Genomic DNA, 19,242 nt, shown 5'->3' with positions numbered 1-19,242 from the left:
AACCTCTCACTTGAACTTGATAAGCGTGTACCAAAATGCCCATGTGACATCCTGTGGACAACTAAATGTTTAATATATTTATCCACCGTATATCTAAAACTGAATTCCAGAAATACCCCATGAAAATTACTGACAACTATTCTTACAACTGCTGACCAAGAACGTTGAAATCTCTTCTTTTTACCTCCATACACAAAAAGGTATTTTGTGATACAGCAAAATGTGTTGGACTGCATATCACTCCATAGCATTTAGCATCCTCTAATATGCTATATAAATTACTTGGCATATTTGGCAGTTCCTACTGCCAAAGAATGCAGGAAGAAATAATGCTCTTTTGGTCTGGTTATTTGGGGCCTGAGATTTGCATTTGGTTGCCAGTCTGAGGAGTGAGATCAGCTGGAATTAAAGATATTCCCTAAGTCCCCAAGGATCATTTCCTGGTCTTGACCTGTAACCTATGGATCAGGTACTGAGAATGAAAGGGAGGACGGAGACTATAAAATACAAACTTACAGATTCTTAGAAGCATTAGTGCCTTCCAGCCACATCCAGGGATGATTAGCTCCTCTTCCCTCTAACCCAACCCAATGATTGTATTTTATTTTTGACTGAATGAAGGTCTGTGGGAAAATTAGAATCACTAGCATTATTCATAATATCAACAGTAACACTTTGCTACAGGAAACTCTCATAAAATACTGGGCATATTTGTCTTCAAATGCCCCTACGATAAATAGAGCTGGCACTAATCTCTTCATGGTGAAGAGAAGAAATGAAAGTGGAAAGGCCTCATGAACGAATCACTCAATTCTTCATGTCTGGATGAAAGATATAAAGGAAGGGACGTGATGGACTTTAAAAAAAAAATCACCATGTATAACAGAATACATAGGTAAAGATGACTGCTCTAAACATAGAACTTCTCTTCATCAAAGGATACCTGAAAAAACATAAAAAGACAAGCCTGAAATCTGCAGATATCTGTAGTGATTTAGTTTGAAGAACATATAAAATATCCCTATAAATCAATAAGAAAACAAAATTATGCAATAAGAAAAAAATGGGCAAAAATTAAGAACTTATATTTCAAATAAATAAAACATGTAGCCAATAAATGTGGAGAAGGGACAAGCTCCCTAGAGATCACGGAAATGCAAATCAAAACTACAAAGATATATTGACAGCTATTCAATTGGCAAAAAATAAGAATAACAACACCAAGTTTGTGGGATGGTAGAGAACAAAGGTATCATTAAAACTGTTGCTAGGGACTTCCCTGGCGGTCCAGTGGTTAGGACTCCATGCTTCCACTGCAAGGTGCATGGGTTCAATCCCTGGTCAGGGAACTAAGATCCCACATGCGGCCAAAACAAAACAAAACAAAAAAACCAAATAAAACTGTTGCTAAAATTATATTGAAAAATAATTTGGAATTATTATATAAAATTGAACTTTTACATACCCAATTACCCAATGATTCCACTCCTAGGGTGATTTGTGATAAAGAAAAGATAGGACACATGGAAAAATCTTGCAAAGAGACATGCTTAAGAATGTTTCATGAAGGACAATTCATAACAACAAAAACTGGAAACAACTCAAATTCCTATCATCTAGACTATGGATAGAGTATATCTGCACTATGGAATATTATGCAGCAGTGAAAATGAAGAAACTATACCTACAAGTTTTAAAACAAGTCATCCCATTTACTTGCATGTAAACATAAGCAAATAAACTTTCTTAAGCATTTTCCTTGTCTATAAAATGGGAATCATACTATCTGTTTTGGAGATTTTGTGCACTAAAATAATTCATGCAGTGTCTGAAGCACCTTTAATATAAAATATTGTTAATTATCTGTAATCATTATTCCAACTGGTATATTTTACTTACGTCAATTATTTTCGTATGGATGCAAATGTGAAGCAATAAATTCTCTTTCCTAAAAGCAATGTCTCTGTCTCAGCCTCTCTCTCCATCTCTCTCTCTCTCTCACACACACACACATCAATATTTTTACACCATAATTAAATTGTATAAGAGGACTATTATAATAGTTTATTTTTAATGCCTAGGAAAAATGTATGGGTATTATAGAGGCACATCAAAAATATACTTTATTGTTTCTAGGTCTCTGAAAAAGCACTAAAATTAAATGTCCATTAGGTCTTTCGTTTATGTATTTTTGCTAGTTGTTAGATGTACACATAAATGTATAAAAGCCAATCTCTGTTTTCAAATATCAGTGGATTTACGTCACTGCTCTAATTACATTCTTATGCTCTGTAATGCAGCTAAAGACTGAAAATCTTAAGCCATTATTGTGAGAGTAATGCTGTCCCAGGACAAAGTCTGTCCCAGAGTTTGCAGAGTGTATAGTGTATAGTTGTAGATACTGACAGCAAGATTATCATCAAATGAGGTAACAGAGTACGAAGCATGGCTTTCACTCTAAACAATGTCAAAAGTTTTCAGAAACTTCAAAGGAACTAAAATAGTTCATGGATATACAGCGATAACAGGAATAAGCAGATTCATTGAAGCTCTAAGTCCAGAAACTTCAATGGCAGGAATAAAACTGAAGAGAACAGAATTGGAAATTACAAGAAAAAGGTGGATTAAAATAAAGTTAAACTCCTGAGAGTAAAATAAAACTCATATCATTTAGGAACTGACTGATCACAACTGAGGTTTAAATTGATCAGGAACTTGTAATCTGTATCTGGATATTTGTATTTCTTTGACTTCATATTCTACTACTTAGTTCATTCCGTTTTTATAGTAAAGAATGACTTGTTCATATTATTTTGATAATATAAATTTTATAAACAAGAAAACATAGGGCTTTAACCCATGCTTTATAAGACACTAATAGAAATAACATTGCTGGGACTAAATATCATAAACGAAGCTCAGGGCCTAAATTGAATCATTAGAAGGAAATCTACAAAATCTGTTAGATTGGCTTTATGTTCCCAAACCTTATAAGTGATGGCAAATGTGATCTAGATTTTCTCTTCCAGGAAGGAGAAGCTTCCTCTGTCATTCAGGATTATGAGTAAAACAAAAATCATTTTTGAAGAATCATTCCAGCTAAATTCATTCTCTTTATTTTTCATTCTATATTTTCTATGGTCATGAAAGTGAAAAACTCATCCTCCCTTAGAAATGTGATCCCTCCCAAATACTGATGGTGGAAGAATAGAATTCAATACAATGAGATGTTGTCTCTTTTAGACTGCTCATATCATAGAAGGCAGTTTTTCTTTTGCCCCGAATTAGCCCCAAGAGGCTAAATACTGAACAGTCTGATGTATACTAAAATGTCAAGAGGCAACACACATAATCAAAAGACTGAAAATCATTCCATGGCCCCAACACCCACAGAAAAGCTATTTCTCTTGGTTTCGAAAATCATTCTTCCAGGTCTCTGTTACACCTATGTCCCCTCCTCTGCAGGTAAATCTACACCAATCTGTACAAGGGCTTCAAACCGAATTGGGCAAATAATATTGGAAGAAAGCCTACACAATCATCCTAATGCATATGAACTTCTCTTAAAGCACCTACTCAGGTTTAATAAACATACCTGCTCCTTTCGGTCATCAATCTTAATGCGATTAGAACCCAGGTCTTGGCATGACTTCTTACTCTCACTCCAACTTTTCTCTTCTTTTGAAAAATAGTAACAGTTTTTTCCACAGCAGGACCATTTTCCTTGACATGTGTCAGAGCCTTTATTTTGAAAACAAAAACCACCATCATCCACAACCTCAGAACCATTTAGAGACCTGTACTTTTTCTGTACTTCATTGCTTAGACTGATTGATCAGACAATAGATGATTTCCCTGCATCCCCAAACTCATATGTTAGGAATAGCTCTCCTGCCAAATTCTGTAGGTAAGAATACTGTTGCGTCAGAGACTGTCTCTCACAGACCCAAAGCCATTTAAGATTGTGAAATCTTGACTTCTCAGACACAAATAAACTGCAGCAAAATGGAGCAGTTCTCCCTGAAGGAAGAAATCCATCAAAGTAAATATATGGAAATAGTATTAATGCCAAGGGATCAATTATATATTGGGAAAAATTCATCCACAAGCACAAAATACTCAAATCAATATAATAATCTAACAGAAGCTTCTGGAACGAAGCAGGACCCTATGGGGCCTACCCGGGACAGGCCTTCCCCCATGTCCTCTGCTTTAGCTCCTCTCTGAGTACCTAGATAATAGTATTTGATGCACATTTCCTGAGTAGTTTTGCAGATGTGAACCCCCCACCAAATGGAAGACGTGAACTACTTGATGACCATGAGCACGTAGCCCCAGGCCTCCTGGAGTCTAAGGACTGATAAAGTTAACCCCGGTTTCACCACCTGTTACCTCATCATCAGCCAATCAGAGAACTGTGCACGATCTGACCACGTACCCATCCCCCGCCCCGCACCTGGCTTTTAAAAATGCTTTGCCGAAACCCTTCGGGGAGCTCGAGGTTTTTTAGGGCATGAGCCACCTCGTCTGCTTGCATGGCCTTGCAATAAACCTTTCTCTGCTCCAAATTCCGAAGTTTCAGTTTGGCCTCAGTGTGCATCAGGTACATGAACTTGCATTAACACTTCTTATTTTGTAAATGTCGTGTTCAATTAACTATAATCAATAAAACTGACTCGATAAGAAAGGGTGATACTTACCTGTCCTAGGTGGTAAAACTGAGCCATCCTCAGCTTCCGGTACAGAAGTATTTCTTCCTTTTGTGTCTTTCGTACCTTGTATATTGCACTTAAAATCTGTCTGAAAATCTTCAAGCCGTACTATAAAATTAAGATTGTGAATGGCTTTAATAGATCACTTTATTATGACCATTTACTCTATTTCAGAATTACAAAATAAACGATGTTGACTAAATGAAAGTACAATCAGAGAAAATGTAAGGTTAAAATATTTTGAAGTGTCAGAACCTAAAATGGATTTTTATATATAACCATAACTTGCTATACTTATGTTTTAAAGTGTGTAAAACAGTAATCAACATTTACAAAACAGAGAATATAAACTGGAAATAAAGAACATACTAACTGGTTTTTATGCCATCTACTCTTCAAATAAGGATTTCAAAGTTTGTGAAATTTAGTATTCACTATTTCATTTAGCATTTAGTATTTTCATTTAGGGCTAACCTAAAGGATTTGGCTCTTTTTAATATAATTTTATACTGGATTCACTGAATACCCATGGGAAAAGAACTTGGAGTGCTACTTTTTTTTTAAACTGGAGTATAATTGCTTTACAATGTTGTGTTAGTTTCTGCTGTACAATGAAGTGAAACAGCTATATGTATACATATGTCCCCTCCTTCCCCACCCCATCCCACCCATCTAGGTCATCACAGAGCACCAAGCTGAGCTCCCTGTGCTATACAGGTGCCCACTAGCTACCTATTTTACACGTGGTAGTGTATTTATGTCAAACCTAATCTCCCCATTCATCCTGCCCTCCCCTTCGCCCACTGTGTCCACATGTCCGTTCTCTACATCTGTATCTCTATTCCTGCCCTGCAAATAGGTTCATCTGTACCATTTTTCTAGATTCCACATATATGCGTTAATATACGATATTTGTTTTTCTTTCTGACTTACTTCACTCTGTATGACAGTCTCTAGATCCATCCATGTCTCAACAAATGACTCAATTTCGTTCCTTTTTATGGCTGAGTAATATTCCATTATAGATAGATAGATAGATAGATAGATAGATAGATAGATAGATAGATATAGATATAGATATAGATATAGATATAGATATATACCACGTCTTCTTTATCCATTCCTCTGCTGATGGACATTTAGGTTGCTTCCATGTCCTGGCTATTGTAAATAGTGCTGCAATGAACATTGGGATACATGTGACTTTTTGAATTATGGTTTTCTCAGGGTATATGTCCAGTAGTGGGATTACTGGGTCATATGGTAGTTCTTTTTTTTTTTTTTTTTCACGCTAAAGACACTTAATTTTTATTTCTTCAGTGAACCTCCAGGACAGGGGATGCGTTAATCACACTCCTCTGTCCCTGGTACAAAAGATCATTGGTCCATGCAGAGCCACCCACCCGCCTCTCCCTCCCATCACCAACCATCCCGTTTACGTTTAACTCAGCTCTTCTTGTTTGTCTCTGTTCTTACACAATGTGCATGCTTTGTGCGCTAGTGTTTTTCATTTAAGTAGGTGGCTTTACCTTATAGATCTCATTCTGGATCTCCCTTTTTTGCTTTTCATTTTATTTTTTGTTTTTTGTCCCACTCAGCCCCATGCTTTTAAAAGTCCGTCCATTTGCTCAGTACTGTGTCTGCTCCATTGCTTCTGTCTACTGCACAGGACTCCCGGGGATGCAGCCACCACCTGGCCATCCAGGCCACCTCCCCATCACCGTAACTATTGTTGCAGTGAACGTCCACGGCCCCATGAGAAAATTTCCTTGGGGTACCAGAGCCTCTTGATTGGTCAGAGCATGGACCAAAGGAGCGCCTGTCACTCTCTAGAATGGGGGATGGGACCCCTCCGCTCACAGTGTGCCTCTCTGGTGATGGTGCCGATGGGGGATAGCGATGACGGCGGCGGGGTGGTGATGCTGATGGTGCCTACCCCGGGGATGATGGCAACAGGATGGTTTTGACCACGGGGCTGGGGATGGCGGTGTTCCTGGACGTGGTGAGGGTAGGAGTAATAATAACACTAACACACTGAGTCTTATGAAGTGCCAGACACTGTTCTTCTGAGCACTTTCTACATATCAGCTCCCTTAATTCTCACAACAATCTTGTGAAGTAGGCACTACTGCCACCCTGTTTTGCAGATGAAGAAATTAAGAGGTTAAACAACGTGTCCAGGGATGTACCTGGTGAGGTTGGCGGTGGTCTTGGTGATGACGGTGGGGTTGATGACAATGGCAGCAGTGGTGGTGACAGGTGCTTGTGGCTGGGTGGTCAGTGGTGGCCGTGTGTGTGATAACCACAGGGATGTTAGTGTCAGTGACTGCTGCTGATGGTGGTGTTCAACCAAGGTGTTGATGGTGATGGCGACCATGGTGGTGACAGGAATGACGGTGGTTTGATTGTTGATGGCAGCAGTGACCACGTGTGTGAAAACCAGGGATGCTGGTATCGGTGACTGATGCTGGTGGCAGTGTTCATCAACAACGGTAATGGCGCCATGGTGGTGACGGGGAGACTGTGGTTCGTTGTTGATGGTGGCAGTGCCCATGTCTTTGGTGATCATAGGGATGTTGGCGTTGCTGATGCCAGTGACGGTGTTGATGATGTGATGGGGCTGGTGAACGGCTCCTCCCTTTGCAGATGTGAAGTTCCTGCTTGGTGGCAGCAGTGAGCACAGCCAACTCTGAGGACTGCTTCCTCTGCTCCAGGTGCCCTTCCAGGACTTCGCCTGCCTTGTCCACTGGTCTTGTCCCATCTGCTCTTCGCAGCCACTTCGGTAGGTGACAGCCCCAGATTACAGATGAGGAAACTAAGGTGAAGTGTCCTGTCCAAGGTCACACACTGAGAAGGGCCAACCATGATGCAAACTTCCATCCGGTAGTTCTATTTTTAGTTTTTTAAGGAACCTCCATACTGTTCTCTGTAGTGGCTGTATCAATTTACATTCCCACCAACAGTGTAGGAGGGTTTCCTTTTCTCCACACCCTCTCCAGCATTTATTGTTTGTAGATTTTTTGATGATATCCATCCTGGGTTACTTCTAATGTGCAAAAAGAAAGTAAAAAATCTCTGAGAGAAACAGCAATCTCTTCCAAAAATTCATGAACAAAAAAAATGTAAAAGCATGAAGTGTATGGCTCTTTGAGTGTACAAACATTTTTTCAAAACACGTGGAGAATTTGTTGCACAACTGAGAATCTATATTTCAAATTGTGCTACCACTCATCATCATTAAGCCAAATTCAATGTCTACTTGTAAAAATCTAAGAACATCAATTACACAGTCTGTTAATGTCCTCAGTTACAGTCAATATTACCATTGCTCCAAACTCTGCAATCCATTCCAATGTTTACATTCTGGACCTGAATTTAAAAGACACATCAAGACCTCTGGTGTCTAAATACTACCATTTCTTGTGATTAATAGACTCCCTCCTCCTTTCCTTTTTGTCTATCCAAGGCCACACAGTAGAGAACTAATTTGGGCAGGACTTCCAACAAGCTTGCAACATAGTCTTAGGCACTTCTGAAAATAGCCAACTCTGAAAAACACTCTACCACTCATCATCTCATTGCCTTCACTCAAACTTTTGAAAGTCACATGACATAAAGGCTCACAAAACTGTTGAGATACAGGTTAATGCTGACCAACATTTATGGTTCTCATCACCAGTCTGCCCCCCAATACTACACAATGTGCTTATTAAGTCACATCCTTTTCTCAGTTTCAATGGCTATTTAATCTTTTCCTAAAATATCTACTGGCACCTCCTGACTCTCCTTCTCAGGAGATGGCTTCATCTGCTACTTCACATAGAAACAGTCATCATCAAGCATAAATTCCCCTCACCTTCTTGCTTCTCCTTGTATAAATACACAGGTATCCATCAATCTATCTCAGAAAAAAAAATGTTTGCTTCCCCTAAACAAGTCTGAAACGCTCACCCTTAGTCTGTGTCAACTGAAAAAGTATATATTCACAACCTAAAAGTTGAGAATTATGTTTTACTCAGGTGGAATTTTTAGGACCTCAAGCCCGGAAGGCAGCATCTCAAGGAACCCTGAGAAAACTGTTCCAAGGAGACGAGGGGGGGAGCCAGAATACACAGGATTTTTGCAACAAAGGGCAGGTAGTATGAATGTCAAAAGATTGTTAATTAAGGAAAGCTATACATCAAGTTAAGGAATTTAACACTTTCCTGCGTATGGGAAGATGCAAGATTCTGGGCTCACTGAAATCATTCCTTTGATATGCACCTCAGCTATCTAGGGTCACTATCCTGTGTTTTCACACCCTGAGTTTCCTCAGGGCTCACCGTAGGGAGCCGGTGCAGTCTGATGGCTGCTAGATGGCAGGTATTCTTTCCTTCCTGAGTTCCCTCAGGGCTCACCAGCTCACCATAGGCTGGGGCTGCAATCGCTGATGACTGTGACATCCTTTGTTTACTGATATGACAGGCGTATCATGAAACACTTCCTTCATGAAACACTCTCAATATTGCTCCAAGAACTTCTTTTCATTTATTTCATTAGTCAATTTGTTTGTTAGTTATCCCAAACTCTAGCTAGGTCTTTAACCACTACATTTATGTATTTTTATATTTCTCTCCATTTCATCCTCCTACCTCTTTCAAACAGTGTAGCTGAATCGCATAGCAATCACTCCCTGACACATTTTATATACAGTTTTATTACCACTCTATGTATTTCCTGAGTACAATTCCTGAAATTGTACTACTTATTTTATTGTTTGTAACTCATTAACCTGATAAAAAGGTACCATAGTGTACAAAAAGTTTTGGAACTTACTCTTTTTCGATTCATATTATCTTGCTAAGGTTCATACACGTTGCTGCACACCACTGTAGTTTGTTTGTTTTGACCGTTGCATAAATTCCATTTTGTGAATAAATCACAGAGATTTCACTTACTCTCCCACTAATGGTCATTTGAGTAGTTTTGAGATGTTTGGTATTGTGAACAGCACTTCTGTGAGCACTCCTGCAGATGTGTATTGCTGTATATGTATGAATACTTCTGTTGGATATATACTTAACATTAGAATTGCTGAATCATGTTCAGCTTGCGAAGATAATACCAAACGGTTTTATGAAGTGGTTGTATCAAGTTATACTCCCTTTAACAATGTATAAGAGATCGTGTGGACCCACACACTTTCAACACTTGGTAAATTCTTTGCTTAGCCATAATTTTAAAAAATAATTTTCTGTATTTACTGTCTCTGCCTCCTAATCTTTGAAGAAATTTTAGCCATTGTAATCTGGCTTTGACCATACCCACCATTCCACTGAATCTACTTTAGCAAAATATCATTAGTGGTCTCTCTCTTGCCAAATTTAATAAAAATACTTTTGGCCGTTATATTACTTGAGCTTCCTGTACTATTTGGAACAATTAGCTATCTTAACCCATTCTCTATGATGGCATACTGTTTTGGACTCCCTCTTATTTGTCTAACCAAAGCATCATTTTTTTTCACTGTTTATTCATCTTTCACCTACTTCTAAATGTTGATTTATCCTGACAATCATTCTCCCGACCCCTTCTCTTCTAACATAATCTATTCACCCTGGTTTTACAAGGCTTTCCGTGGCTTTTCAAATACTTGTCATAACTGAGGAATCTGCAATTCATATCGCTAATCTAAGCATCACTCTTTATCTCCAGACATTTAATCCTATCATATGCATGCTGATGGTCTATGTCAACTTCCAAAAGCTCACTCTGAAGACACAGACCAATCTAATTCTTTCTGGTCATCAACACTGATATGCCACAGCACCCCAAACTTTACCATTATTTAAAAGCAAAAAACGCACCCAAAGGATAGCCTAATGCTCTTGTGTTTTCTATTACATTTACTGGAATATAGTCACCAAGGTGTTTGTTTAAGCCTGATACTAAATGGTATCACCAATTCCCTTTTCTCCTTCACTCATTCAATCAAATGCACATCCTGGTGATTCTACATCTTAAATATTTCTCATATATTTTGCCTACATTTCATTGCTTCTTTCATGACGCTAATTCAGACAGTCCTTGCCACTAACCCTGGTTCCTGAAACAATCTTCTATCTTATCCCCCTACTCACTTTCCAGTCTACCTTGACTGGCCTTTCCAGAATCCATATCTGCTCATGTGACATGAGTCATGTTTTTCCCTCATGTAAGATATTCCAATCATTTCCTTTGTTTTTAGGGCAAATTTAAGATTTCTTAACATGGTACAAAAGATTTTCATGAAGTTACATACCTAGCCAAACGTATTTTTAGCTCCTTTTTTTATTTGCCCAGAAACTGTAATTCTTCTAACGTGTAAATCTGTCCTTTTTTCATGTTATTCTCTACCTGGATGAGTCTTCTCTACTCTGAGCCTCCTAATTAATTCTTACCTGCCCTTTGCATCTTATCAATTATTATCTCCTGCAGGAGTGCTTTCTTGACCTTAGCATGCTATATGCCATTCACCTGATATCTTCATGCCATTATCCTTACACTAATAATACTAGTGTATCCATAAAAGATTAGTATCCATAAAAGATACTCAAAAATTGTTTGTTGAATTAATGAACCAAAGAATTAATAATCATGAGGAAAAAGTTGTTGAAAGTAAGTGTCGTATACAAATGTCTGAAAATTGATAGGAGCTATATGAAAACTGATAACATTTAATAATATAGAAAATAGATCAAGTTTATTTTCCTTTGTGATTGAAGCTTTATCACACTATGATAAGAAATATAATATTCAAATAAATATTTTCCCAATTCTCTGGTCATATGGAAAACCCCATCTTACTTGAAAAATAAGTTCGACTATGTATGTAAACAGCACTGTATAATCAGCAAAATTTTTGTGCTATTTTGTGTGGCATAAAATTTTTGTCACTCTATTTTATGTGGCATAAAAACTAAGTGACAGCAAAATGATAAAATCATCATCATCAATAGTAACATCAACTCCATCATGATTACTAACATTTTTATACAACTTTATATCAGCAGAGGTTCAGTAGCTGTGATATCTCATTTTTCATCCTGGCTCATTGTTCTCATAAGAAATGTGTGTATCTGGGGCTTCCCTGGTGGCGCGGTGGTTGAGAATCTGCCTGCCAGTGCGGAGGACACGGGTTCGGGCCCTGGTCTGGGAAGATCCCACATGCCGCGGAGCAACTAAGCCCGTGAGCCACGATTGCTGAGCCTGCGCGTCTGGAGCCTGTGCTCCGCAACAAGAGAGGCCGCGATAGTGAGAGGCCCGCGCACCGCGATGAAGAGTGGCCCTCACTTGCCGCAAGTAGAGAAAGCCCTCGCACAGAAACGAAGACCCAACACAGCCATAAATAAATAAATAAATAAACTTTAAAAAAAAGAAATGTGTGTATCTGATATTCACACATATATCCTAAGCCTGTGATTGCCAGTAGGAGAAAAAAACATACAATTCCCAGGATTATTGCAATGATATGCCATGGACATTCTGTACAAAATCAAAAAGCAAAATATACATAATAAGCATCAAGCATAGCAAAACCCGCAGAAGTAGAACAAAATGGAAATTTGTTCTGGAGTTTAAAATTAATATCACTATTTACTGTGACCACAAATCTCATTACTATTACATTTAAATATACCCCTCGGTACATAAAGAACCAGGCATATAATATCAAATATATATAGATACAATTATCGTGATTTCATTTTTTTCTTACTTAGCATTATATAACATTTTCAGAAAACAGGAAAACAAACAGAAAAAACTTTACTTCTCCTTTTGTGAGTTTGATATCTTTTGTCCTTCCGTTTCTTTGAATACAGGAATTTTGGCTCCATATATATCACTTTCTCCTGGCTCATTTCTGAGGGCTGAAGCCAAAGAACACAGCAAGAATCCTTTACAATGTTGAATAAGGCATAATTAATAGCACTGAAAAATGGCAACGTTCATCATGAAATAATAGAGAGCTAAATGAATAATAAGCATGATAATCTGAAATAAGTGATTTCAAGTAAACATTGACCTGAGAATATCAGAAAAAAAGTATTTTTAAAATTTCTCTTTGTGATGACTTACAACAGAGGTTCAACACGATTAAATAATGGTCCATTAGAGTTCATAGGCATGTTATGTTAAGCTTGTACTGTTTTTATAATAATTGAATTCATTGCAACAATTTAGGAATTCGTATGTTTCATACTTACATAAAAATCTAGATTTATAGCTTCTCTTGAAAATTTCTATTTGGTCATTTATTGCCTGTATCATGCCCAAATGGCAACTACATTCTGATACTAAATAGAGTAACCCCCCTTTAGAACAGACACACACACTCAAATTTGACAAACTCCTCAAACTGCCACGTTGTCTTCAGTCGTTTATTATTACCCCTTGAATCTTATAATCACTGGATTAATGACTCCTCTCTTAGAGTGTGAGAAAAAGGCAGAAATTGTGGGATTCAAGGAAAGGCAGTTTAGGAAATAACATCAAACAACTGAGGCATAACTTGTAATTCTAATAACAACACTACACAGCCATGACTTTCTTCAATTTATAGACAAGAGACATGGAGCATCAAAGAGTATAAATAATATTCCCAAGGTCAGATAGGTAGTAAATAATAGTATTTAGTTCAAATAAATATATAAATGTATATTAAAATATATATTTTATATGTAATGTATATTTAGTTCAAATATGTATATTATATAAATCATTTGTATTATTCCAAAAATATGATCTTTCACCTACAGTTAATTTATATAAACACTTCCACAAAAAATACATAATAACCCCTCTTCCCTAGAAATATAAATAAATAAATAATGACCAAAGAGGAGAAACACTTTTCACAAAATAATGTTTTTGGTAACTCTGTAGAAAGAACCAGGTAACTGGTCTTCCTAAATAGATTTGATTCTTGGTCCTTAAAAGATAGTAATATTTCACTATTTAATTACTTTATAATTTGAGGAAACTTGATTTGAACAATCATCAAATAAAGATACAATGTTTAAATACACTACCATTTGTTTTCCAATAAATATTCTTTCTACCACAGTGCCAAATTACAAGGTAAATCCTGTTTTAAGGACATATTTTCCTAGCTAACTGGTCTTTACTTAGTTACTTTTTAATTGAATAAATGTATACCAAAATAACAAGAAAATACATTTGTAATATAAAACTGGATTTATTTTGATAGAAAAATAATCATATAATCCAAACACTCAAACTTTTTCTATCACATTTCACTTCAGGATAAGGCAATTTAAGCTTTGCATAATTCATTGCTAACCAGTTGGGTAGCACCCATAGGGGTGAGAGAAAAAAACACTGATTAATATTACCTAAAAAAGAATTAAATATTCCCCAAAACATTTGAGGATATTTTAAAAAAATCATGCTCTGCATAGTAAATATTTTGACCCATTCTCATCCTAATTCATTCTTGTCTTCACCTATAGAATAGGGTTGACATTGGATATTAATTAACATGGACCCCAAGGTGAATTATTTCCTGCAATAATCCAACACCCTTGCAACTTTCTATATAGCTCACCCCTAGCAAATTCTTCTTTATCCTTCTTTGTTCAACAGCGTGACGGTAAAGGCACACCCACACTGACTGATAATACCTGTGTCTGTGCCTTGAGATTTCACCAAGAGGAGAGCAAGCTTGGTCAAGAACGCTGCTTGGATGTGCTTGTTTTTCTGGCCTTTCGCTTCTGCTTTGAGACTAGGAGGTCCTTGCTGCAATGTATGACTGGCCTCAGAGAGACGATGTCAGAAAAAAGACAGCCAATGATCAAATGGCATTCAGTATTTCCACACAGAAAGTTTCCACTTCTGTCAGTATCACATATACTCCACACTCTGTCAGACCAGAGTCATAGAGAACTAAAGTGCCAAATTGTGTGGACATTTGTGCATCAATTCAAACCTGAACTTTAGCAGTTACCATAAATCTTGAATAAAATGGTCATCTCAGAATCTCATAAGATTAGGAAATGGTTAACAACAAAATAAAAAATTATAAAAATAAAAGGGAGGGCTTCCCTGGTGGCGCAGTGGTTAAGAATCTGCCTGCCAATGCAGGGGACACGGGTTCGAGCCCTGGTCTGGGAAGATCCCACATGCCGCGGAGCAGCTAGGCCCATGAGCCGCAATTGCTAAGCCTGCGCGTCTGGAGCCTGTGCTCCGCAACAAGAGAGGCCACGACAGTGAGAGGCCCGCGCACCGTGATGAAGAGTGGCCCCCGCTCGCCACAGCTGGAGAAAGCCCTCGCACAGAATCGAAGACCCAACACAGCCAAAAATAAATAAATAAATAAAAGGGAAATATCCATATTCTACCTCACATGGTTCATACATTTTTTCTTTTTATAGAATAAAGGTAAATCCCCAATTGTTTTATATATATATGCATATGGTAAAAATAGATAAATGTCAAAATGTGCATAAACAACCTATATTTTTAATAAACATCCTAAGGATATCCAGATTGCTTGACAGATTACAGTAATATAAATACATACAATATTGGGTTGACCAATTGGTATAACAGTAGACTTCTAGTTATCTCCTGTCTTCTCTTTAAATTGTCTAAAGAAACAGACTTTCTCTTTAAATAATAAATAAAAATCAAGATAGAAACAAAGAGGCTCAAAATGTTGAATGAGGGGGGCGGGGTCAAGATGGTGGACCAGGAGGACACGAAACTCGTGTCTCCGCACAACTAGGGCACCTACCAGGCACCGGTGGGGCCACGGACACCTAAGGGGACGGGAGGAACCCCCAGCGACCGGGTAGGACGTGAGGCATGGGGGGAAGTAAAAGGGGAGGAGAAGTGGAGGCGGGACAGGACTCGCCCCCTGAGGGGTGGCTGGGGGAGGGGAAGGGATCCCACGCCCAAAGGGGGAAATTGGGGGACCATTGGGAGGGCAGAGGATCAAAAGGGAGTATGGCCAGGTTTCCCCTGCCCACATGGGCCCCCAGGAACCTGCTGAGATCCCAGGCCTGATCCTCTGCCCACCGAGGCCCCCTCCAGCCGCGTGGGTCCTGAGGGAGTGGGAGGGAGGTAAGGGGAAGCAAAAGTAAAGGCCGGACCTCCAGGACCAGCACCCCTGAGGGGCGGCTGGGGGAGGCAAGTTGTTCCTACACCCAGAAGGACCCACCCATGGTTAGGGGTCCAGCGGGGACGGGGGAGACCCTGGGAGTCCATGCAAAAAACATTCATTGATTGAATAAATGGATGATTAAATTAACAAATAAAAATTCATTTGAAAAATATTTATTGAGCACCTATTATGTACCAGACACTATCCTAAGTGCTGATGATAGATGAGTGAACAAATAGAAAATTATCTGGCCTTGTGGAGCTTATTTTGCAATGGGCATGTGATTAATTTTAAGACAATGGAATAGAAATGAGTCAGAGGAAGAGAGGCTTCAAAATGAACATCGATTCACGTAACACTATTGCTCTCACACTCAACTTTCCTCTCTTGTTATCCTCCAGAATTAAATTTTGAAGAATAACAAGACTTCTCCATTTAAACCAGGACACTAAGGATATATATATTTTTGACAGGAGTTATATGAACAGAAACTCCAAAGTAAAGATCTTGTGAAGTCTGAAGTATATGCAAATATTTACCTTCTCTTTTAGATATCTCAGGTCTCTCATCTGTCTGTGAATTAGGAGCAATAAGTGCAAGCTTCACATAGGCCATCTTCTCGTCATTGTTTTCTGGGAAATAAAGTGGAACAAAGTTCATTCTCATCATAATAACTGCATAAAATAACAGTCTGTATTGTAATGTAAACAAAGGTTAATAACTAATTTTAAAAGATATCAATAATTTTAAAATATTATCTCTCAATAAAAGACTATAACAATTAATAACCATATAATGTCATGTTTTATGGACAAGAACTTCCTAAGTACTTACTGTTGTATATGTATAGAAAATGAATATTTCAATGCTTCTTTATAAATATAATATTCTGTAACTTCAATTTACCAATTGAATAAAGGTGTTCAAAGAAAGAAAGCTAGGCATATCATAGAGATATAGAACATTTGAGCTGCTTCCCGTTTTTGGTGATAGTGAAGAAAGTCATAACATTCATGTTATAGGGCTTTGTGTGGATATGTGTTTTCATTTCTCTTGTGTAAATATCTAGGTGTGATTTCTGGGTCATATGGTAAGTGTATATTTAACTTCATAAGAAATTGCTAATTGTTTTCTCAAGTGGCTGTACCACTTTACATTCATATGAGGGTTTTCAGATGTCCCACATCCTCACCAGCACTTGGTATTGTCCATATTTTTAATTTTAGCCATGATGGTAGGTGCATAATATCTCACTGTGGTTTTAATTTGCATTCACTAATAACCAGTCATTTTTTACCATCTTTTTGCCATCTGTATATCTTCTTTGGTGAAGTATCTATTCAAATCATTTAACCATTTTTAATTGAGATTTATATAAACATACCATCAGTTTCTTGTCATGTGAGCCTCTCCATAGGGCAGCTCACAGCATGGCAGTTGGCTTCCCCCGAAGTGAGTGAGGCAGAGTGAGAGAGAGCACCCAAGATGGAAGCCTAACCACAGAAGTGACATATCATTACTTTTACCATATACTATACTTAGAAAATAATCACAAATCTACACTTGTGAGATTACACAAGGGCAAAAATAGAAGACAGGAATCATGAGAGGCTATTTTAGAGGCTGCATACCACACTCATATAGAAATACAATTATACATTGACTACATATCCTATAAACTAGATACAATTACTTGTTAGTTGTCATAGCTCTTTTGTAGATTCTTTGAGTAAATTCTTTATATACAATCAGCTCTTCTACAAATAAAGAAAATTTTCTTTCATTTTTTCTAATCTGTATGCATCGTATTTCTTATTGATTAACTACATGTGCTGGAGCCAGTACAACATTGAAAAAGGTAGTAAGAGTGGATATCCAGGCTTTGTTTCCAATCTTAGGAGTGAAGTATTCAGTCTTTCACCTTTAAGTATGATGTCGGATATAGCTTTTTTTGTGTGTATACTTGTTAGCAGGTTATCTTTTTTTTTTCTTTTTAATTTTTTTTTCTACTTTCTTTCTTTCTTTCTTTCTTTCTTTCTTTATTAGCTGTGTTGGGTTTCGTGCGAGGGCTTTCTCTAGTTGCGGCAAGCGGGGGCCACTCTTCATCGCAGTGCGTGGGCCTCTCACTATCGCGGCCTCTCTTGTTGCGGAGCACAGGCTCCAGACGCGCAGGCTCAGCAGTTGTGGCTCACGGGCCCAGCTGCTCCGCGGCATGTGGGATCTTCCCAGACCAGGGCTCGAACCCGTGTCCCCTGCATTAGCAGGCAGATTCTCAACCACTGCGCCACCAGGGAAGCCCCAGGTTATCTTTTATTCATAGTTTTCTAAGAGCTTTTGTCAAGAATGAATGTTGGATTTTGCCATGTATTTTTCCTGTGAGTATTTAGTTGAATATACGGTTATTCTTTTTTACTGTGTTGAAATAGTGAATTATTTTAATTGGTTTTCAAGTGTTGAAACAACATTGAATTCCTGGGATAAACCCTGATAGATCATGATGTATTAGTCATTTTTTATATTGCTGAATTTGATTTGCTAATATTTTGTTAAGAAATTTTGGTCTATATTCAGAAGGGATATTGGTCTGTTATTTTCTTTCTTTAAAATATCTTTGTTTTTTGTGTTAGACTAATGGTGGTGAATGTTCCATGAACACCTGAAAAAAATATGTTTTCTTCTACTGTTGAGTAGAGGGCTCTATATATGTCAGGTCTATTTGGGTACTAGTGCTCTTTCAGATTTTCCAAATCCTTACTGATTTTTTGTCTAAATATTCTGATAATTACTGATAGAAGTGTGTTGAAGGGTCCAAATGTATCTGAGGATTTTCCTATTTCTCCTTTCGATTCTATCAGTTTTGACTTTTACGTATTTTCAAGTTCTGTTGTTGGGTATATACACATTTAGAATTGTTAGGCATCTTATTGCACTGATTCCTTCAACATTATGTAATATTCTTCTTTATCCCCATACTAGTTAATGGAATTTTCTTTCAGTACTACAAAGATGGCACTTTATCATCTTCTGTTTTGCATACTTTCATATGGGAAATCTATGATTCTTACTGTCCCAAAGCTCTTGGATGATCTGTCAGTTTTCACTCTTTTTTTATTCTTTGTGGTTCGGGATATTTCTGCTGATCTATCTTCAAGTTTACTAGGATTTTTTTTGCCTGTCTTGTGTCCAGTTTTCTGATAAGCCCAAGGAAGGAATGATTTATTTCTGATATCATAGTTTTTTCCATCTGATATTTCCATTTGACTCTTTTTTATATAATTTCCATCTCTCTGATGAAATTTCCCCATATGTTCATGTATGTTCCTAAGTTTCCACTAGTTTTTTAACATATTAAAAGTTATTTTTAATGTTTCTTGCTGATAATTCCAA

The 19,242-nt window shown here is 37.7% G+C and overlaps 1 protein-coding gene across 1 annotated transcript in view; it reads right to left on the bottom strand.

Annotated features, from left to right (window-relative positions):
- Window positions 1-812: 812 nt before the first annotated feature.
- Window positions 813-19,242, bottom strand: part of LOC103006768 (killer cell lectin-like receptor 2) — a 59,880-nt gene continuing 41,450 nt past the window's right edge. Inside the window, exons 12-19 of the mRNA XM_057557393.1 lie at window positions 17,240-17,348; window positions 16,395-16,487; window positions 12,502-12,601; window positions 6,242-7,758; window positions 5,816-5,888; window positions 4,701-4,820; window positions 3,596-3,741; window positions 813-943 (exon numbers count right to left, since the gene is read on the bottom strand). The gene's annotated coding sequence lies outside the window, so the exon portion shown is untranslated. The remainder of the gene's footprint in view (window positions 944-3,595; window positions 3,742-4,700; window positions 4,821-5,815; window positions 5,889-6,241; window positions 7,759-12,501; window positions 12,602-16,394; window positions 16,488-17,239; window positions 17,349-19,242) is intronic.

The sequence above is a fragment of the Balaenoptera acutorostrata genome, chromosome 11, assembly GCF_949987535.1.
Source record: "Balaenoptera acutorostrata chromosome 11, mBalAcu1.1, whole genome shotgun sequence".
Taxonomy (NCBI): Eukaryota; Metazoa; Chordata; class Mammalia; order Artiodactyla; family Balaenopteridae; genus Balaenoptera; species Balaenoptera acutorostrata.
Note: the sequence above shows the minus strand (reverse complement) of the source record. Positions and strands in the feature narration are given on the sequence as shown.